The 23,024-nt window shown below is 45.6% G+C and overlaps 1 protein-coding gene across 1 annotated transcript in view; it reads right to left on the reverse strand.

The window, feature by feature from the left end:
- Window positions 1-23,024, reverse strand: part of Col23a1 (collagen type XXIII alpha 1 chain) — a 287,023-nt gene that overhangs the window by 165,367 nt on the left and 98,632 nt on the right. The gene's annotated exons all lie outside the window — the stretch shown is intronic.

The raw sequence follows: 23,024 nt of genomic DNA on the forward strand, positions 1-23,024 counted from the left end.
TGTTGTTGAGATCTTTATATATTATGGATAGAAGCCCTTTGATACCATACAGTGCTCCAGAATATTTGATCCTACTGTGTGAAAATGTGTCACTATTTTATTCTGATTGGTTTAGTAAAGAGCTGAACGGGCAATAGCTAGGCAGGAAAGGCTAGGCGGAACTTCTGGAGAGAGATAGGAACTGTGGGAGGAATCTGAGAGTCAGTGAGACACTGGGGAGGTTGGATGTACAGTATGGAGGAGCGTTAACAAGACACATGGCAGAACGTAGATGAATATAAATGGGTTAATTTAAGTTTTAAGAGCAAGTTGGGAACAAGCCTAAGCCAAGACCAAGTTTTCATAATTAATAAGAAACCTCTGTCATTATTTGGGAGCTGACAGCCCATAGAAAAATCTGATTACAATGTGGTTTGTAAATATTTTTCTCTGTGTACAGGCTGTCTCCTCCCTCCATTTAGAAAAAGTTTTAGGTTAAGTTCAGATTGTTTTCATGGGTTATAGCTAAGAAATCTACCTAACCAAACCTCACCAAAACCATGAGGAATTCCCCCTAAGCCAGTGGTTCTCAACATTCCCAATGCTGTGACCCTTTAATATAGTTCCTCATGTTGTGGTGATCCCCAAGCATAAAATTATTTTCATTGCTACTTCATAACTGTAATTTTGCTACTGTTATGAATTGTAATGTAAATACCCATGTTCTCTGATGGTCTTAGGGCCACCCCTGAGAAAGGGCTGTTCAATTCCCAAAGGGGTTTCAACCCATAGGTTGGAAACAACTGTCCTAAGAGCTGATTTTTTTTGTGTGTGTGTATGCATGCATGTGTGTGTACCTCTGCATGCGTGTTGAAGCCAAAAGAGGGTGCCTGTCCTCTCCTCATCACTCTGCCTGTTCATCTGAGGCAGGGTCTCTCTGAGGCAAACCCAGGGCTCTGTTTCTGGGGTCATGAGAAGGCTCATTTTCGTTGTCAACTTGACTACACCTGCAATCGATGAAAACCCAAGACGCAGGGCACGTCTGTGAGAGACTTGTCTTGACTGGATTATCTGAAATGGGAAGAGCCACCCCAAATCTGGGCCACCCCTTCTGGTGGCAGCCCTCATAAAAGGACGCAGAAAAGGGATGCGTTTGTTTTCCGTCAATCCATCTTTACTCGCTGGCTGTGCCCGAGGTATTCCTTAGCTGGAATGGGGACCAGCTTCTTCAGCATTCCAGCACAGAATGAAGACCAGCCTCTCTCTAGGACTTCCCTGGGACCCCAGACCCGGGCTGGGACTCTAAGATACCTAGTCTCCCGGACTGAATAACTCCTGGATCCCCAGTCGCTTCAATTGCTGAAAATGATCACTGAGAGCCTGGTGCCAACGCAGGCTGATTTTGAACACATTATTGTTTTTGATTTTCACGACAGCGCCAAGAAGTAGGATCACATCATTTCACAGTGAGGAAATCCTGGAATAGGGAAGACAAGAGGCTTGGTTTTCCTCGTACCCCAGAACACATCCAGTTTCTGCTGCCCAGCAGCTTCAAGCCTTCACCATCACCAAGCTCACAGACAACATGCAGTGGGCATCTGATCACCACCTGCTAAAGCACAGGATGGCACTACCCCTGAGCTCAAACCACCCACAAGGAGCTGCTCACTTCCAGCTCATCTCCAGTCTAATGGAAGCCTCCATCAGCCTCACTTGGGAAGCTGAGTACCAAAGCTTGCTTCCTACCATCCCATCTCTAGGCACAAACTTAGAGGAGACAAATGCTCTGTTATTCAGTTCAAGGATAAAGACACGGATCAGAGGTGTTGTCAATGATCTCTGCTCTGTGGCTCAGGCTTGATTCTCAAGGGAAATGTGTGTGTGTGTGTGTGTGTGTGTGTACACATACACTGATTACATTTATTCAATCTAAGTATGATATATCTTAACCCCCAAATTTCCAATATATATGTTTTTAAAACATACATACTAGTGTATTTTATTCAGTATTCTTAAAATGTGCACAGACTTAGGCACACAAAGTTAAGATAGTAAAAATAAAAAATGGAAAATAACCTACAATTTCAAAGATGAATTCAGTGAAAAGAGTGCTCACATAGCATACAATTATTATGGGAACAAGTACTTTTATTCAGCTAAGAAAGGAATAAAGGAAGCCAGTAAGAGGGCTCAGCGGGTAAATGGGCTTGCCAAGCAAGCCCAAAGATTTGAGTTGGAGCCCAGGACCCACAAAAAGGTGGAAGGAGAAAATCAACCCCAAAAGCTGTCCTCTGACCTCCACATATCTGCACCATGGCACGTAACTGCTCTCTTCTCCCGTCTCACACACACACACACACACACACACACACAAATAAGTACACAGAAGGAGGAAAAAAGAAGAAAGAATTAACAGTGATATATCTCCATAAAATTGCTAATCCAATTCAGGTCAATATCAGCAAGATTATAGCCGATTTTAAAGTTCTTTTGAAATTTTGAAATTTCATTATACATGTGCTTCTTTTTCAGATAAGTGGGATTTTTTTTAAAAGAAAACATATCTTTTCAAAACAAGAAAAATCATGAAATTGACATTCATTTTTTTATTTATTTATTTTGCTGTAGGTTCTTGTGACAATAGGCAGGTATTCTACCACCGAGCTTCATTCCCAGACCTAAACCGGCATCTTAAAACATAACTGACAGCATCACCAGTTGACAAGAAACATGTGAACCAAATTCCCAAAGAAAGAGCTGACAACATCAAGAAAGTGACATGTACAGAAATGTACATTGCACACTAATTATGGGGGTGAAGTCACAAGTCAACCGCTGTACAGATTTCTATTGTTTATAATCTGTCCAGTTGTTACAGTTTGAATGTGAACTGGGCCCCATGGGTACACGTGTTTGAACACTTGGTCTCTAGTTAGGGCAGTCTTTTGGAGGTTCTGGAATCATGAGGTAAGCAGGATCTAAATAGACCCAAGTAGGTTGCCACAGGGTGGGGCTTATGTGCTACAGAGCGGAGCTTATGAGTGACAGCTTTGGTTCGGTTCTGGCCTAGCCCCTTTATTTATTTTCAGGCTGGTAGTTCTCTTTCCTTATTAATTTTAAGGAGTTTTATTTTATTTTAAAATTATATGCATGTGTGTGTGTGTGTTTGTGTACATGTGCATGTGAGTGGTGGTGCCCACGAAAACCAGAAGGTTTCCAATCCCTTGGAGCTAGAGTGACAGTCAGTTGTGAGCTGCTGGAGGAACTGTGGTCCTCTGCAAGAGCAGGAAGTGTTCCTAACTGCTAAGCATCTCTCCTGGCCTGGTTGCCAGCCCTCTGTGGCCAGCATAGAGTCTGAGGTGCCAAAGTCTAAATATCTCCCGTTATCCCCCTCTCTCCACTAGGGCAGACTTCACCCTCTCAATCGGTGAGACAGATTACTATGTCCCCCTTAAGTTGCTTCTTGTCAGGTATTTACTAGGTCATGGTGATGACAAAGCCACACAGTGACAGTGGCCGGGGTGGACTGATACAGTGAAGAGACAGCAGGTTCTGCGGAAGCCGCCCCAACCTGCCAGCCCTGTTTTCCCACATGGCCGACCCTTGGGATTGGTCTTGGGGAGAGGGAGACCCAGCTTAGCCTGGATCCTCCAGTTTCCTGGTAGCAGTTGCTGCCCTTTCTGAGCAGCACTCTAATGTGTGGCCTAAGAACCAGGCTGCTTTATGTGCTCAGAGGCAGAAAGTACCATTTTCTCTTCCTTGGAATGAAGGCATTAACAATGATGTTCATTAAAGTCAACTCAGACAGGATAATTAAAGGCAGAACCGGCTCGGCCTAAACACAGCTTTTCAGCTCCAAACACGCCACCCAGCACCCTTCCTCCCCACCTTTTTACTCGCTGTTTTTCCTAATTAGAGAAGTGGCCGGAGAGACAGAGGGGCTTTTGTTGTCTGATCGTCATCAGTGTCTAAGAAGATTACACACACAACACCCTCTTCTACATTCCTGGGTTCAGGAGTCCTGGAAGATGACCACACTGCGCATCATTAGGGGACGTGAAGAAAGCTTTGCTGGTTGGGCCCAAATGGTGCATCCTTCCACCCACCTCAGTGCTGCAATCTCCAGCTAATGGTTATGGGCACATATTGGGCAACTGGTAGGGATGATCAAGTCTCCTCTCTGCCAGTGATGTCTGTCACCCCCCTCAGAAATACCAGGCACCTGACTCAAGATTATACTAGCAATCATGACATCCATTTACCAGGAAAAGAAAGCCCCTGCGTTCATTATTCTTCTCATGTCTCCTGCAAGCCAAACAACCACCATCTTGGGAGTTCAGCTGTGTCCACTTGCAAAAGATCATCCCAGCTGGGATTGTTGACTGTTTCTCCAGCCACTCCAAACAATCTGTCACATGCAATTTTGCTTGAATTACACATGGCCTTTGGGTGGGGCAAGAGTATATTAGGTCGGGAAAGACGAAGGCAGGGACTCTTTATGTAGCTATGGGAAAGCTCTCTTGGCTGTTGAGTAGACTTTTGGGGGTCAGGAGCACACACACCCCTGTAAGTAACCCCTCACCTATGCTCTGTAAGGAAGTCAAATAAACTCATTAGTGAGCTGTAGTGGAATCATGCGTCGGTTTGCCGCTGGGACCTTAAGGAGAAGCATAGACATTGTTTCCCTCTCTCCCTAGGAAAAAGTTTTAGCGGCAGTAGTGTGGTAGAGTCTCCTGACAGAAGACAACTTCAGAGAGAAGGGTTTCTTTTGCCTTTAGCTTCCAAAGGGATGGAGTCCATCATTGCAGGGAAGGCATGGTAGCAGGAGCAGATTACACTACATCCACACACAGGAGAGGGAGAGGAAGGGGGAGGGAGAAAGACAGAGATGAGAGAGAGAGAGAGAGAGAGAGAGAGAGAGAGAGAGAGAGAGAGAGAGAGAGAGGAAGGCCAGGCTATAACACCTTAAAGTGCACCCCTAATGATATACTTCCTCCAGCAAGGTTCCACCTCTTTGACCTCTCCAAACAGCACCACTCTCTCTGGTGACCAAGGGTTTAACACACGAGCCCCGGGAACATTTCTCAATCAAACCACACACCTCCCAAATCCAGACCCAGAACAGAAAAGGCGGCCTGGAGAGCACAGTTACACACAGTCACACACCCTTCTGGCCCTCCAGTGAAATTAAGACATAATGCCGCGCCCAAAGTCCTTCCTGCCCCAGCAACCTCCTGCACATCATATAATGGGGTCACAGGCTGGCCCAGTTGGGGCCATCTGGTGATATGTGGGAAGTGTCACTTCTATGCACAGCCATGAGTCACTTAACCACTGGACACAGTCTGTGAACTGTGCCCTCTGGTGACTTCATTGTAGAGACCTCAGAGAGAGAGAGAGAAAGAGAGAGAGAGAGAGAGAGAGAGAGAGAGAGAGAGAGAGAGAGAGAAAGCGCCAACCAGTGGGCACCAGCACTGATGCTACCTAGGGTAGGCACCACATGCATGAGCCCATTCCACGCTACAATCACACCACCCCAGCTGTGCTGTATCCATAGCTACCACACCGCTAAGCCATTGATGGCAATCAGTGATGGCACGGCTCTAGTGTTACCATTGGGGCTACCATCACCATATATGTGGTTGGTCCTTGGCAAGAATGGCATTATTGGTTATATAACTACTGTGAATAGGTTAAACTAAAAACTGTCCCCAGAGTTCATTTCCCCCTTCTTTTGTAACAAGAAAATCCTGAAGAGTTTGCATTTCCCATATTTCCTTGCAGTTAGGTATAGGCACATGAATGTTTTCTGGCCACTGGGCATCCACAGAAATGATACCTACAGTTTCCCGGGCACACTCTTAAAGGGAAAGTGAGCTTCCCTCCCTGCCTTTCCTTTCTTGCTTTCTGAGGGTTGAGAGAAGACATGACTAGAACAGATGGAGCAGGGAAACTGCAGGCTGCCACATGTTGAGGTCCATGGCACTACACAGCGATAGGAACCTGGGTCTCCCAAACTCCTTGGCAGTTAGATCAATGCCTGTTCACCAACCCAAGAGGACAACACATTGCTATGTAGCTTAACTTTCTATCCCAGCATCCAAACCTGTCAGAACAACTTCAGGGTACTGAGAGACACAGTTGTAATCGTGACTATTGTTGATGTATGGGGAGTGGGGGAAGCCCTGGGTTGACAGGAGTATATCCATATCAAGGACCCCGATACTTCAGACTCAAGGGAATTGGCAAAGCCTTCCTCTGGTCTGTGTGCAAATGTTGACAGAGTGCACAGAAAGCAAGAACCACAGCTTTCTCCTCTTGGGTGCTCACTGCCTAAAACTGTTCACCTCGAAACCCCCCATCCCCCTTGAGACTAGCTAGCTCCTTCTCCCCGTGTTGTATACATTGACTGTGCTAAGGTTCTAGGTTGTTGTGCAGTGTAGGTTGTCGGTGCTGCACCATCAGAGCAAGCATATCCGACCCGAATCCAGCTGTTCTGTGTGTGTGTCTGTTGTTTCTTCACTCCCGTACCACCCATGTGGTAGCTTCCAGAACTAGGCTGACGGAGCTGTAATTCTCAACCTGTGGGTCACAACCCCTTTGGGAGCTGAATGACCCTTTCACAGAGGTCACATATCAGACATGCTGCATGCAAGATATTTACATTAAAATTCATAACGGTAGCAAAATTAGTTATGAAGTAGCAATGAAAATAATGTTATGGTTGGGGATCGCCACAATGTGAAGAACTGTATAAAGGGTCACAGCATTAGGAAGGCTGAGAACCACTGTTCTATAAACTATCCACAACAGCTGTAGAATGGAGTCCTCCCAGGAAAACAGCAGTATCTCCATCAGACAAGCTGCGCCTGCTTGAGGACTCCGCCACAATCCGACCCGTGGACTGTTGGTTGATATTTACTCAATGAACTTTCGCCTGAGGTCCCAGAAAAGTCTCCCAACCATTTGAATGCAAATCCACCCTGATTGCACATGGCTTTGGGGGTGGTAGAGTATACAGACTGGGGGAGGTTAACTGAGAGGGACTCCATCTATGCAGCCATCATCCATGCTGGGTGAAGATTCCCCAACCATGCTCCGCCAGTAGCCCCTCACCCATGCTCTGTAAGTAGGCCCGATAAGGTCATTGGTTCCTGATTGGGCTTTGGTTTGTGATTGGGACCTAATTTGGGAGGGTGGGTGGCACCTGCCCTTCCTCATTTCCATTAGCTAGTTATTATTTATTCTGTTTTACAGATGGGGAAACTGAGGCTGGAAGAGAAGGGTGACATTGACTTGGTGACAGTCAGGACCCGAGCCTACAGCTGATAGTTCTGTTAGCCCATGCTAGGTTCCTACTTCGAGGTCAGCACTTTCTCTTTCTAAACTACTTCAGAGGACCAGCTGCTTGTATATTGATTCTGAGCAAAAACAGTGTCAGGGAGCAAATGCCTCTACTTTATTAAAACTAAATCCTGTTAAAATTCAATTTTCAACTTTTATTAAACCAATTTTACTTTCACAGCAAGCTTTACTATTAAAAAAAGAAGGAAAGGGAAAGAAATTAAATCTGTTGACCAAATATTTATATTTTAAGCGCCTGCATTTTTTAAATATCCCCTTCAAAGGAGAAGCATAAAATTATTTAATTTCAATTCTCTCTCTCTCTTTTACCCCTTTCCTTGAACCAACCATCTTCCTGCCTCTACTATTCAAATATTGGAATTGCAGGAGTAAAACACTATACCAGGCTAGTTATCTGTGTGTTTGCAGTGCCAGGGCTTGAACCTAGGTCATGCTGGGCGAGCGTTCTTCTAGTGAGCTACATCCCTGGCACGCCCCTTATCCATATTTTCTTTTTACTTAGTAAAATTCTCACCCATACTCTTTATCATCTGAATTCTACTACACAAAACTCAAATCCTATTATGTAATTACTTGCTTAGAAATCCTCAGGGGCTGAAGAGATGGCTCATTGGCTAAGAGTACTGTCTGCTCTTATAGAGGGCCTGGTTTCAGTTCCCAGCACCCACATAGACACTCACAACTGTCTGTAACTCTGGTTCCAGGGGGATCTGACACCCTTGTCTGGCCTCTGGACATACCCACATGCAGATACATGCATAAATAAGAAACTAAATCCTTAAAAGAAGAAATCCCCAGAGAATCAGACGCAAGGGAAGGATCCAGTACTGTCATGAAACAATAAATCAACATAATGAGAAGGAATGAAATCCCACTGTTCACGACAACACGGCTGGAGCTGGAGTTCATTATGTTAAGTGAAATAAACCAGACCCAGAAAGGCAAGCACTGCATGATCTCACGCATGCGGAGAGCGTAAGACAGTTGATCGCACAGAAGTAAGCAGCGGGACACTGCTTGCCAGGGCCTTGGCGAGCTGAGGGAGGGGCAGGGTGGGAGAAGGTCAGCCAGTGGGTACTGTGTTCCGACTAGGCAGAATAAGCAGGCTCTGGTGCACAGTGGGGCGACTGCAGACAACGGGAGCAGACATATATTCCCCCCAGCAAGCCGACACGAAGGGGCTGGGGAGACGGATCCTAGGCTGAGAGGGCTTTCTGTGCAAGCGCGAGGACCGAGTTTGAATCCTAAGCCCCGACATAAGAAGTAGGGCATGGCTGCACATGTCTGTCACCCCAGCACTGTGGGCAGTGGAGACAGGAGAATGGCTAGGGCTTGCTGGCTGCCAGCCTAGTTCTAAGGTCAGTGAGGGACTCTGTCTTAAGAAGGTAAGGTAGAGAGTGACAGAGCAGACACCTGGTGTGTGCTTTGGCTTTTACATGTGTGTATATAGGTGCACACGTGTTCACATAAATGCATGCACAACACACACACACACACATACATACACATATTTAAAAATTCAAAAGAAAAGATTATGTTTTCACTAGAAGGAAATGAAGGATGCTCAGGGGGCTGACACACTTTGGCTGGCTGGAGCACAACACAGCACAAGGGAGCACCAGCATCATGGGATCGCCTAACTGAAGCTTTCATGCGTCGATTAGAAATGGTACGACAAATTAAGACAGACACTGCTAGCGTTCTTACATAAGAAGAGCAGCCAGTTACAAGATGCCATGCGAGGCACGATCCTGTTTTGTCTTCTTCCAGTCACTCAAAATATAACACACCCAGGAATCAGTCGAGTGAGGAAAATAGCGTTTTAAGTATCTACATGAAGAGAAAGCTTTAGATGTCTAAGTGATATGAGGGGCACTAGAGTGAACACAGAGGCACAGCGTGTCTTTGGACGGGAAAACAGATCCACAAAGAGGTTAATCCTACGTTAAATCAACATTAACACAGAGCGCTCGGCTTGTAGGAGTGGGCTGGCCCAAACCTGGCATATGCACTGATTTCTCATATATATATATACCTATATCAGATAATTATAAAAAAGTTGCAGATTCTAAAAGAAGGGGCTAGAGAGAAGGCTCAGTGGCAAAGAGCATTTGTTGATCTCACAGAGAACATGAGTTCAGATGCAGCACCCACACTGGGTGACTCACAACACCTGTAACTCCAGCTCCAGGGATGGGACACCCTCTTCTGATCTTGGGCACCTCCACGCATGTGTGTGCTCACACATAGAGAGGTACACACAAATAAATAGTAAAGCAAACCTTTAACACAAAATATCCTAAAGATAGAGTTATGGAGTTGGCTCAGAGGACCAGAGTTTGGATTCCTAGAGCTCATGGACATGCCAAGGGGGCATGGCAGCCTGCCTATAATTCAAGACTCAGAAAGCAGAGGCAGGAGATCCCTCAGAGCAATCTGGCTATGGAGACGGACCACAGCAGCAAGATCTGGGTTTGACTGAGAGACCATGCACAGTGGTGGAGGATGGTTTCTGACAGGGATCTTGTGCATATGTGTGTGCATGCACACACACATGCATGTATGCATTGACATGCATTCACATCACACACACTTTCAAAAAAATTAAATCTGAAAGAAGAAATCAGCAAGGATGGACCCCCTCCCACTAGATACAAAACTATATTTATTATAGAGTCTGGGCAATCAGAACAGTCACATTCCATGTGAATTGACTAATTGGATGAACACAAATAAAATGTCCCAAAGTCAATAGAGCTCTGCATCCCAGCATAGCAGATGGCTGATAATTCGGTTTATTAGAGTACTCAGCAGCCACCAGGCCAGCTCTGCAGACCACCTGAGATGATGATGTAAGATTCACGGCTCACACTTCATTCATGACAAATTTCAGGAGGGTCAAGGAAGGAACGGTAAAGATGAGACCTTACAACAGTGAGACAAGCTAGGACGGTCAGCAGAAAAGCCCGACAATATGGACTAATGCCAATGGAAGCAATGCACACCCCGAAAACTATTACAACAAACTGGAAAAGTCTAATGACATATAAGGGAGAAAGGGTTCTAGCTCATCTTATAGACAGATCTTACTTCCCTAAGACACAGAGGGAAAAAAATAAAAACAAAAACCAGTGATCATTGCTCAATCATGGTTCCTATGGACACCGCAAAAAACGAAAACAAAAAACCAACCAAACAAAAAACAAAACACCCCAAAACCAACAACCCTCAAGAACCCCTATAAACAAAACAAACAAAAACACTCCAAAACCTTGGGGACACACACGTGTTTCATTGTTTCGCAAATCTCTTTGTGAGATTTCAGACGCTTTCAAAGCAGGTCATAGTTGACCACCTGGAGACATGCAGAGGCCAGAGTGTGGAGAACCAGGATTGTGAAACTGTACAACCTCCATAATAGTCTGTCAACAACCAGGGACCGAATGACCAGTGACTTCCACTGCTGATCACATGGATGTTTTTACATGCTTAGGGAGTGGCACACACAATATAGGACTTTCTTTTTGAAGAGAGTTGGTGTGTGTGTGTGTATTCACAGGGCTGCGTCTGGAACTTTTCATTTAATATGTCTGGACAGAGGTGGACATACAGGTCACACCAAATCCCCTTCTTCAGTCTCACTAGCCAAGCATAGTGTCATCCTTCATTTCCATTCCGCTTTAGCCCAGTGGGCTAAGATTGCTGGCGTATTTTCCATTTCCATGGCTATAATAAAATAGTTGAGCGTAGGAGATTTAAAAAAAAAATGTCCATTTAGTTCATAGTTCTAGAGGCACAAAGGCGGGACACTGCTGCTTAGTTCTGCTGAGAGTCCCATGCGGGGTGGTTGCATGAGGTCTCACTGGGAGACAGGTGCACACACAACTCCATCTTAAGGGAGCTAACCGTGGTCCTAAGAGAGACACTGTAATCCCTTCTGAGGGTGACATAACCAGCGACTCAGCTACCTCTGTGTTAGTCAGCTTTCTGCGGCTGTAACAAAATGCTTGGGAGAGATCAACTGACGTAGGCAAGGATTTCTCTGGTCCACGGATTCAGAGGCTTCAGTTCATGGTTGGCACTAAGGTTGACTTTGCTTTTGGAACCACTGTGAGACAGAGCTTCTTAGTGTTAGGAATGTGGAGTGGAGGAGGCTGCTCACCTTATGGTGGCCAGGAACAAGGAGAGAGCTCACTCTTCTAAGAAAGCCTCGGGCTCCACACCCGTTAGGCTACTCATTCAGTATGGGCTCACTCATTGGTGAGGTCAGAGCCCTCAGGATCCAATCACCTCCTGAAGGACTCACCTCCGGACGCTGCTGCACCGGGGACTGCGCTTGCACCTCACAACCTCTCAGAGACACCCAAGATTCCAACTCAGCAGCCTCCCACTTAACATTGCTCCCCCAAGGACCAAGACTCTCACACGAGTCCTCTTAGGGGTGCCCTCAAGCTGTAGGCCAGACTCACACCTGGTTGACTGGAGCACTTCCTACCTCTGCCGTGAGATCCGGAACCACGGAAGCCGCCTCACGGGTTCCTTCTCTGCAACTCGCCTCTGCTCGGCACAGAAAGAAGCCCAGGCTCCCTTGAAAGCTGCCTCCCCCATGCATCACCCAGATGCTTTAACTTGACAAAATAATGCGCCTGTTTGTTTAGAAGAATAAACAGGCAAGGACAGCTAACGGCATTTTTAAAAAGGAAAAATAACAAGAAAGAGACTTGAATTAGGAAGGAGAATTCCATAATGGCACGGTTCAGACGCTTTGGCCACAGTACAGATTTTGAAGAGCCGTCCCAGGACCAAACAGTTTCGCACACACCATGGGAGCAAAACAGATTGTTTAGCAAATGGAGCTGGGATGATTGGGTATTTGGAAGACCTTCAAGTCAGAGCCTCTCCCCGGCCTTTATACCATAATAAATTATAGAATTAACAAAAGGTTACAGGACTGGGATAGCTCAGTGGTTAAGTACTTCCCTAGCAGGCCAAAGCCCTGGGTTTCATCACACACACACACACACACACACACACACACACACACACACACTTATTCACCAGTGCTCATGCATATATACAAGTTAAGTATAAAAATAAATGAAGCCTTTTATATTTTCCCTAAACTTTTATAACTTCAGAAAATGTGTATTGCTTTTGCAATTTTGTAAGGAAATAAACAATAAAAGTGGAAAAATAATAAAAGTAGAAAAAATAAATAAAGCCTTATACCAAGTAGGAGCACACACAGGAAAGCAGTTAACAGCTATCAGATGGGGCTGGGTTTTCTGAGCACACACAACGGCAATGAAAGAAACAGATCAACAAATGGAATTAGTTTAAAAATTCCAATATATGTCATAAAAATTGCAAGGCAAATAAAAAAATGAAAAAATATTCCAGCAAATATAACAAAGAGCGGCTGTTCTTTGGATATTAACACCACCTCGCAGCTTAAGCTGGACACCTAGAGTCCCAGCTACTTGGAAGACTGAGGCATGAGGATGACTTGAGCTCATGACTTTGAAATGAACCTGGCAACAAAGCAAGACCCTATTGTAAATCAGTGAGAAAACACTAAGGGTTAACAAGAGGGTCCAGGAGGTGAGTTCAAACCCTGGAACACACACAGTGGAAGGGGAGAACTGACTCTTAAAAGTTGTTCTCTGACCTCCACACCAACGTGGCACCCCTCACATACACAAAATAAACAAATAAAATTCAACCTAAAAACAAAACAAAACAAGACAAAACACTAAGTGTTCTGACTTTACATTCCAAAGACAATTCAAAATAGAAGCGCCTCTGTCCAAGACCATGGCTGATAGTCCTGGGCTGAAGCGATTACGGAAAGTATCCGCCTGTGTTTGTCTGCAGCACTGAATTGCCCTGCTACTAATGATAACGAAAAAAACCACGTTGATTGGAGTGTACAGCTGCAGGCCTTTTCACGAATTTAGAATGTTCTGGGAAGGCACTGGGCACATGGCCCAGGCTGCTGTCTCATTTCTCTCTTAACAATCTAGCCACAAAACCGATCAGCAATAAACATGCAGGACACAGATGTCCAAAAGATTCCAACACAACCTTTATGATGTCCAAAAGTGGAGGTCATTTATATCTAATAAGGGATATCATGTCCCTATTACAAAGGTGTTCCCTAATGCTATACCTTCATCTCCCACTCCACCCCCTCTTTCTCCACACACCAAACAAACAAACAACAACAAAAGCTCAAAAAGACAAGGGAAAAGCCACAATCCTTTGAACCCTGTTCAGTAGTTAGACTCTGGGAGGGAGTGTCGACATTTTTGCCCTGGCACTGCAGCGGGCATGTTGTGGGATGGTGTGAGTGAATTCAGTTGGTATTGTCAGAGGCAGGATTTTCAGCAAGGTCATTGATCCTGTGCCTTAGAGTCACATTGAGAACTGTGGTAGGCACTTGGAGGTACACTTTAGTTTGAAAATGAACAGCAAACATTTTCCAGTTCTGTACATGGACAGGTACGTTAGTATCTGTTGGAAAATACTACTTTAAGGTGTGTTACTTTTGTTTATGCTCTGGAACATGTGTTTAATGATGCAAACATGTGTTTGAGTAAACAAAATTCACCCGTGGTCCAGAGGCTGAGTCAGCAACTAGCTGACAGGAAGTAGTAGGGAGGAGTCAGGTGCAGAAGGGTTTATAAGGAAGGGCAAGAAGAGACACGAGGACGTCTTGGGAGATGGGAGAAGTGAGCTAGGGGAGCTGCTTGCTATTCAGCCTCTCTGGGAAGCAGGATTCTACTTCAACCTTTGAAGCTTGAATTCTTTAGCAGGACAGAGATTTAGATAAGTTCTCTTAGTAGTTTTGAAAGAGTTGGTGCCGAGGGGACAGAATTTCTTTAGGCTGCAGCTCCTGCTGCTGCTGGTAGTGGCAGAACGGCAGTCGCTGACTAGGGTAGCCATAGTTTAAAAGGCAGATGATTAAAACAGAGGACAACAATTGGCCCCCAACGTGGAGTGCCAAAATATTGTGTAATGTTTAATTCTTTTTTTGTGGGTGGCGGGAAAGCCAGCCACCCAGGTCCCAAATCACACATGGGGGCTTATTCTTAGTTATGAATGCCTGGTCTTAGTGTGGCTTGTTTCTCACCAGTTTTTCTTATCTGGTGAGATAATTATCCCAGCTACATTTTGCCTCTGGACTTTTATCTTTCTCTGTTTCTGTATACCTTACTTTACTTCTTTCTCCATGGCTTGCTGTGTACTGGGTGACTGGTCCCTGATGTCCTCTTCTTGTCCTCTGGCTCTTCCTTCTCCTACTTTCTGCCTGCCAGCCTTGCCTATCCCTGCTCCTGTCTCGCTATTGGCTGTTCACTTCTTTATTAGGACCATCAGGTGTTTTAGACAGACACAATAATACAGCTTCACAGAGTTAAACAAGTGCAGCATAAACAAAAGTCACACACCTGAAAATGATATTCCCTAACAAGTATCAAGGGGGGATACTTATAATATGCTGACTGTGGTCTCTTACTTATTTCCCTTCTAACAATATATAAGATGAACTTGCACGTATTCCCCACAGTTAATGTGTTAGAACATAAACCCCCAGACTTTTACGTCAGTGGTGTTCAGAGGTGAGGCCTTTGGGAGGGAGGTGTTCTAGCTTCATTTATGTTGTCATGACAAAAAGCAACTTAGAGGATAGATGTGGTTATTTCAGATTATAACTCCAGGTCAAGGTCTACCATGATTGAGAAGCCAAGGCAAGAACTTAAAATGCTAGTCTCACTGCACCTACCGTCAAGGGCAGAGAGAAATGCATGCATGCTCTCTAGCTCGATTGCTGTGCTCTGCTCAATTTCTCCATTCTCACATCTAGGGAATGGAGCCACCCACAGGGGGCTGAGTCTTTCCACACCACTTAAAGAAGATAATCCTTCCACAGAAATGCCCTCAGTCTAACACGGTGTAGACAATCCCTCACTGACATGCCCACAGTCTAACATGGTGTAGACAATCCCTCACTGACATGCCCACAGTCTAATACGGTGTAGACAATCCCTCACTGACAGTCTCTTCATAGGTGACTTCAGGTTGGGCCAAACTGACAGTTACAGCTAACCAGCAGAAGAGATTATTAGAGCTAGCTGAGATCATGAGGGAGGGGCTCTCTGATGGCTTCAGTGGCTTTCTAAGACGTGGAAGAGTGACCCATGTTTCATGCTTATTTTACTCTTATATGTGATGTCCCCCACCTATTAAGATGCAGCAAAATTATTTTTTTAAACCAGCTTCAGGCCTAGATTGGCATCACATCCCTGGACTTCTCAGCCTCTAGAACAGAATGATAAACAAACCTCTATTCTTTGTAAACTATCTAGTCCCTGGCAATATGATGTAGCTACAAAAAATAGACGAAGATGAATTAGACAAACTTGTCTCAGAGAAACTATCAAACAGTCCTGTCTAAAGGACTCACGAGTCATCAGAAAGCTCCCACTGGCTTAAGGTAAGATCTAAGTGTTGCTTAAAATAACTGCAAGGAGTTGAAATATACCAGACATGTTTAATTCCTTGAGGTCACAATGGTACTAAAGACAGTACTCATGGTTGCCTTTGGGGCAAACCTGAGAACAAATGCCTGAGAATAAACCCATTATTTTGAAAACTGATAAAGAGGGAGAACTAAATGAATTCCTCCTGGGTGAGCAAACAGTTGCTGAAGGTAGCTCTCCTCTGTACCCCTGTTCTTAAGAAAAAGCAGACATCACAGCCTCATCATTTATGAATCTCTCTTAAAGTCACACATAAGGCTATCATGATCAATGTCTCTACCACAGAAAGAAACATGTTTATTCTATGGCTTCTGGTGGAGAATGCCTCACCCCTCAACAGTATTCTTACTCCCTCATTCCCAAACCAATCCTGAATGTCACCAGGCATTTACATCTACCCACCAATTACAGGACCGACAAGGCCAGAGGAGTGTATTAAATAACTCCACAGGAATGCAGCCATCAAGATCCAGATGGTGGGAAACATGAGGGCAAATGACCAGGTTTCTTCAATAAATAAATTACAGGGCAGGCTGAGAGCATGGCTTGTGGGTAATGCACTTGAAGCCGTGGGTTCAAACCCTATCATGGCATAAACCACAAGGGGTAGCTCCCACCTGCTATCCCAGCATGCAAGAGGCAAAAGGCACTTCAAGATCATGGCGAATTTGCAGCCAGCCTGGGCTAAATAAGACCTTGTCTGAAAAGAAAAGATAATAATAATAATAATAATAATAATAAATTAGATAAACTTGTACATCAAATACAGAGCTAATGGCTACTAAGTATTCAGCTTTTTAGATTTAATAAATGTATTTTAGTGACTGAAAAATATACCATTTACTTTTAAGTATTTACACTGAATCCCCCCAAAGCAATATATCTGAAAACTGTTTCCAAAAACCAAAGCAAAACAAAACAAAAACCAAAACCAGGCAGTAAACAAGTAGCCAACAAGATACTTCTATTTTTATTTAATTTAAGCTTCTTGAAGATGTAAAACATGATTGCTTACAATTAGTTAGAGGCCAACACTAAGTGGTTGTGTATGAGTGAGTTTCCTGTTATTTGTTCTACATTTTAATTTTTTACAATATTTAGATATTTTTCCAGAACAAAAAAGGTTGAAAAAATAATTTTAAATGGGACCCACTTTGTTTAATGACATGAAGAGGATATTCACGGAACAGCATGAGTCAAAACAGAAACAAAACCCAGCACCAAGAGTGTTAACGGAGTCTTATTTGTGAGGCCAGCAGCAGATTCGACATCATGGCAACGATGACTTCAAGGGGCTGGAACTGTGGCTTTTCTCTCCTGTATGTCATCTGTCTTGTGCAGTGAGTGGCCCTTACGTTGCCTTTTAGAAATATAGTTTTGAAAGCATTTAACTTGGGATTTGCCAGGACAAGCTCAGCTTTATATTCGCTGTGTGTTTATTTCTGTCTTGGCCCGGTCTCTTCCAACACTCTCCAGAATGACTGTGGACCCAGGGAGCGGAGCTGTGCAGAGAATTCCCAGAGTCCATCGTGTACACAGCACACAGGAGACCCCGGACAGAAGCACCTCTCTCAGGCCCAGAGACAGGCAGCCTGTAATTCTTTACCCTAAGGGGACAATAACCAACAGGAAAAAAAACTAACAAAACTCCTTTGAGCAGATGAGTGTAGTACCCACTCAGACAGAAAAAGCTGGATCCAGTCTATCCAATGGGGACTTCCAGACACTGGACAGGGCTGAAGGGTGGGCCTGTGACCACAGTCGTGATGCACATAGTGTCTGTGCCAGTACATACCAAATCCATATTGAGCACTCTGTCACATGGAAAGGATAATTCTCATAGCCCATCAATCCATGCTAGAAAGTATAAATTTGGGCTATCAAAAGAGGCTCTGGCTTACGGATGCTTATTGCTCTTGCAGAAGACCCAAGTTTAGTTCCCAGCACCCACAACAGGTGGCTCATAACTGTCTATAACTCCAGCTCCAGGAGATCTAATGCCCCTTTCTGGCCTCCATGGGCACTGCAGTCACACGCACATACCCACACAAAGATACATATATTTTTTTTTAAAAAAAGTCTTTTTATTTCTTTTAAAAAAATAAAAGAAGCCATGGGAAAGTAAAAGAATAAAAATGTTCCCAGGGTATGGCCAGTATACTTCCAAAAGGACAAAACAAATTTAAGATTCATACTGTTGGGCTGGAATATAGTTCAGTTGGTAGAGCAGTTATCTTGTATGTAGGAAGCATTGGTTTGAGTCCCCAGCATCAGAAGAAAAATGAAAATAAATTAATTTAAAAATCATTATGTTGAAAACCCCAGATTAGCTACTTTTCTTAATGCGACCAAATACCCGATCGGAAGCAACTTAAAGGATGAAGGTTTTGTTTTTGGTTCACAGTTTGAAGGGATAGAGTCCATTATGTCATGGAAGGCAAGGTAGCAGGAATGTGAGGGACTGGTCCTATTATCCATAGCCATGAGGGGCTGGACACATTATATCCATAGTCTGTGAGGGGCTCATCTCATAGTGTTCTCAGCAGTGGAGGACTGGTTACATTGTGTCCATAGCAGTGGGCCTGGTCACATTGTATCCGTGGTCATCAGGGGCTGGTTACAATGTGTCCATTCCCATGAGAAGTTAGTAACATTTTATTCACAGCCCTGAGGTTCTTGTCTGGTCACTATAGTATCCAGCAGTGAGTGGCTGGTCACATTGTATCCATAGCAGTTGGGCTGATCACACTGTACCCATAGCAGGAGGGGCTGGTCACACTGTGTCCACAGCAGGAGGGGCTGGTCACACTGTGCCCACAGCAGGAGGGGCTGCTGGTCACACTGTGTTCATAGCAGGAGGGGCTGGTCACACTGTGCCCGTCGTGGGAGGTGCTGGTCACACAGTGTTCAAAGTAGGAGAGGCTGGTCACATTGTATCCACAGCCAGAAAATAGAAAGCAGACAGGCAGTGGGGCCAAGCTTTTAGACCTCAAGGCCCATCCCTGATGACCTGCTTTCTCTAGAAAGCCTCCACCTCCTAAAGGTTCAGAACCTTCGGAAACAGCAGCACCAGCTTTGACCCAAATGTCCAAAGCACATGAACCAAAGGGGGAATTTCAGTGACAAGCAACCATAGGCTCCCAGAACAGTTTGCCATCTGTTCTGACAAATTCCTACCCCTTCCTACCTAGCATCTTTTGTTTCCAAACAAATAAACAAACAAACACAACAAAAACCCAGAACCCCTGGAATCCATGCCCTCCCTTCTCACTGTAATCCTGGAACAGAGTTACACCTGGGCTTGGACATCGCCCTTCGCCCTTCATGTTTGCCAAAAGGTCATACCAATCAGGTCCCACGAGCACATATGGGAAGAAAGATTATCATTGCCGCCCTGAGGGGTTCTGTCCAGACTTCCAGGTCTCCCTGCTGGATGGACTCAGTGGATCACCTTTGACCCCTCTGCTGTCTCACCACACTCTCATTCTGGGGGGCTGTAGGTGGAGTGTTTCAGTTCATGCCAACATCGCGGTTGTTTTTGTTTTTCCTAGGTTTAGGCAGTAAATAAGAAAATTCCCATGGGAATCTGCCAGTCTCACCTTTCAGAGAGTGGCTCTCCAACATGTGCTGGCGAACAAAACAAGCCACTTTACGGTTTTGGCAGTAGGGCTGGGGCCTTGAAAGACTACATAGAGACAGGAACTGGCTGAGACCCAGAGCCGGGTTCCCATGCTGCTTTGCCCCATGTCGAGTGGCTTACTTCACCCGACCTATGACTATGGCCTGGGCTGTCTGCTCCTCCTGCTCCTCTGTGCTGTCTGTCTCCATCATCAGAGGCAGCAGAGGCAAAGGGCAGGCTGGATAAGGGACTCCCAGGTGCCTGCTGCCTTTCCTGGGTTCAGTCCTTCCATGCAAGGACAGGCTAGCTGGTGTCCTGGTGGCGGACTCTGCTCTCCAAGGCCACCAAACCAATTGTAGTAGCCTGAACAGTGTGAGGATGCTCTGAGAGTATTTTGGTGTGTGTGTGTGTGTGTGTGTGTGTGTGTGTGTGTGTGTGTTGGGGGTGGGTGGGTGGGTGGGATTTCTCTACTTTGGAGGAGCCAGGGTAGACAACACACAGGTCTCTGGCAAAAGTGTGCTGCATACAGAAGTTCCTTCTACCCTGCAACCTTGGACTTAGCTTCCCCCCAGCCTCTCCCTACTCCACAACCAAGGACCATAACTGAATTAACCTCTCAGGGAACCCGGATGGTGACGACAAGAGGTCCGGGGTGTGGAGCACCCCTGGCGGACATGAAGTCTCTGCTCTCTTGGCACCAAGGATTCCAGCTGGGATTTTTTTTCTTTCTCACATTCAAAATAACAGGGGTGCAAATTTGAAAGGATACACAGTGAATTTCAAGCAAGTTCAAGAAAGAACAGAAGGTGGCCATCAAGGGAGGGGTGGATGATCCTGGTAGCTAAAGGATCTGTCTGAAGATCCCAGCTCAGCCGGCAAACAGTGCAAAAATTATCCTCCCCTCCTTCCTTCTTTCTGACAGGGTCTTGTGTAGCCCAAACTCCCTACCTATTGGAGGATGACAGTGAACTCCTGATCCTCCTAACTGTTGGGATCCAGGCTCCCACCACCACACCCAGTCATGTAGCATGTTGGGGATGTAACCCAGAGCTTTGTGCATGTTAGGCAAACACTCTAGCCACTGAACTACACCCCAGCCCCTGAAGTTAGTTTGGAAGGAGCCAAATCCTAGACTAGATGGGCTCCCAGCATATAGTGGGAACTTGTGAACTACTCAGGAGGGAAGGGCGGTGGGGATCACGATGAAATCAACCACATACTCGACACTCGCTGGGTGCCAGGCATGGCAGACATTTCCACTCTGTTCCCTCATTTTATGACCACCATTTTACACATGACACCGAGTCTGTGAGTAGTAAGTCAGTCATTCCCCTCCCCCGCTTCCCTCCAGCAATCAGACCCAACCTCCAACCCGGCTTTTTAAACAGAACCAGCTGAGTTGGTGACTCTGGTCAGCAATGAAAACTCAACATTCTCCTGTCATTGCTCTAACATATAAGACATTTTCATATTGGCCCCTTTTATCTCTGTACTGGAGGCGGGACAAACCTGCACACATTTAACTTTTTTTCAGTCATTCAAAGGAACGGAGGGCCGAAGAGAAGGGCCTGTATTAAATCAGGCACAATAAGAGGAAATGGATTTAACAAAATATTATGCTAAGAGCTTCAGGTTTCTATAAATCACCCCCATTGAGCTCTGAAATCCCCAAATTACTATTGTTGTGCTATTTAATATTCCCCATCCGTAACAGCCGATGAAAATGCAAAACCCGGCCAAAGACGGAGTCGGAAAACTTCTTTAACTCAATTTGGATTCCGCATTACTGAAACAACAAAAACAAGACACAGCAGACACAGAAGGGGGAAAAAAATCAAAACCTTCCAGGATTTAACAAATTTCAGTACAGATCATGAACCGGATCCTTTTGAACAGTTAGAGGCTGTACAGAAAGAACACCGCCCAAGTCAAATCACCCAGAGTGCTCCCTTGGCAAAAATGGCCCCGTGGCTCCCTCGTCAGAACTGGAGCCAGAGTGGAAATTGGTGTGAAAATTAGTGAGCACAGATGAGGAGCAGACAGCTGCAGACCAGGGAGGAGAGAAACCGGAAGGCAGCCTTCCCCGTGTATTTGCAATAATAACCAAAGCAGAACCAGCTGCAGGCTGGCACCGCGCACCTCGCCCCAGTGCTGTGCAGGCTGCTGCTCAAAGGACCAAGTAAGTGGATGGTTAGGTGCAGTTTCACGCCTCGCTGCACAGCTAAATAAAAGGAAATATACATACATCCATATATTAAGTGTAACTGAAGTTCTGTAGCACCGACAGGATTTTTCTATTTTTGGCCTGGAGGTTCCAGTTATTTCAAAAGCCAAACATATTTGAGTTAGGAGAGGATTTTACTCTGGGCCAAAGACCACCGAGGTAACGTAGAGGCTGCTTTCTGCTATTGCAGGAGCATCCAAGGACACCCCTGCATCTCAAGCGCCTGTGAAAACTCTGCTTAACACCAGGAATATGCAAATGTGTTTTCTTTTGTTCCAGCTATGAGGTTAAGTGAATGGGGACTAGAGTGAGTGCTATAGCTAGTCTGACTATGAGGGTGGGTGGATGGGGGTGTGGAGTGGGTGCAGGGAGCTAGAAGGGGAACAAAGGAAAGACAGGAAGCCGGAGCAAGAGTAATGTACCCTACTGTATACCAGGCCCGATCCTGAGTGGTCTGTAAACACTCATTGACCTATGCCCCCAGGCGGTGGCTAGCGTTACTGCCTCTGGTTTAGAGTGAGGGACCTGAGGTAGAAATGAATTGTCTCACAGAAGGTCACAAAGACAAGAGGCAAGTGATCGAGTGTCAGGGAACCACATCTACATGTGTGCTGCCCCCACTGTCTAAGCCCCCCACCCCAGCCACAGTGTAAACACAGGGGGCTCTGGATGGAGCAGACATCTCGTTTATAAACAAGCAAGAGCTCAAACATCTGGCCCTTTCCCCAGCAGCACAGACACTGTGCAGGTACGGGCCCTTTGGCCCGCTAGGCCCGCAGAGCATAAATTCCTGGAGCTCCTCCCCCTTCCCCCTTCCACAGCGGCTTGGGGGTGCCTGAGACCCCAGGTGAAGGACTGGCTTCTGTTGCAGGCTTCCTAAAGACTGGTGTCGCTAGGGCGAGGGCCGAGGAGGAGAACTTGGGGCTCCCCTACGCCAGTCTATATGTGCACACTAGCAGCCAGGACCACATATCGGCCGCTTTCAGAACTTCACTAACATAAATGTAGGATCTGGTTCTCATTACTGTTTCTTTTGGTTTGTCCCCACCTCCCCACCCCCTTTTTGAGACAGTGTTTCATTCTCCCGGGCTAGCCTTAAGTTCACTATGTAAGTCCCAACTGGCTTCAAACTTGTTCTCCTACCTCAATACCTGGGAGGACTGCAGTCCTTGCTCAACACGCCCTTTCACCAGCTTCACTCAAAAATAAATCAAATGTTATTGGAGTGCATACACTTGTGTGCATGGTGACCGTGGAGGTAAGAGGCCAGCTGGGGTCGGTTTTCTCTACCCACCTT

The sequence above is a fragment of the Myodes glareolus genome, chromosome 9 (assembly GCF_982192425.1).
Source record: "Myodes glareolus chromosome 9, mMyoGla1.1, whole genome shotgun sequence".
In the NCBI taxonomy this organism is placed as follows: domain Eukaryota; kingdom Metazoa; phylum Chordata; class Mammalia; order Rodentia; family Cricetidae; genus Myodes; species Myodes glareolus.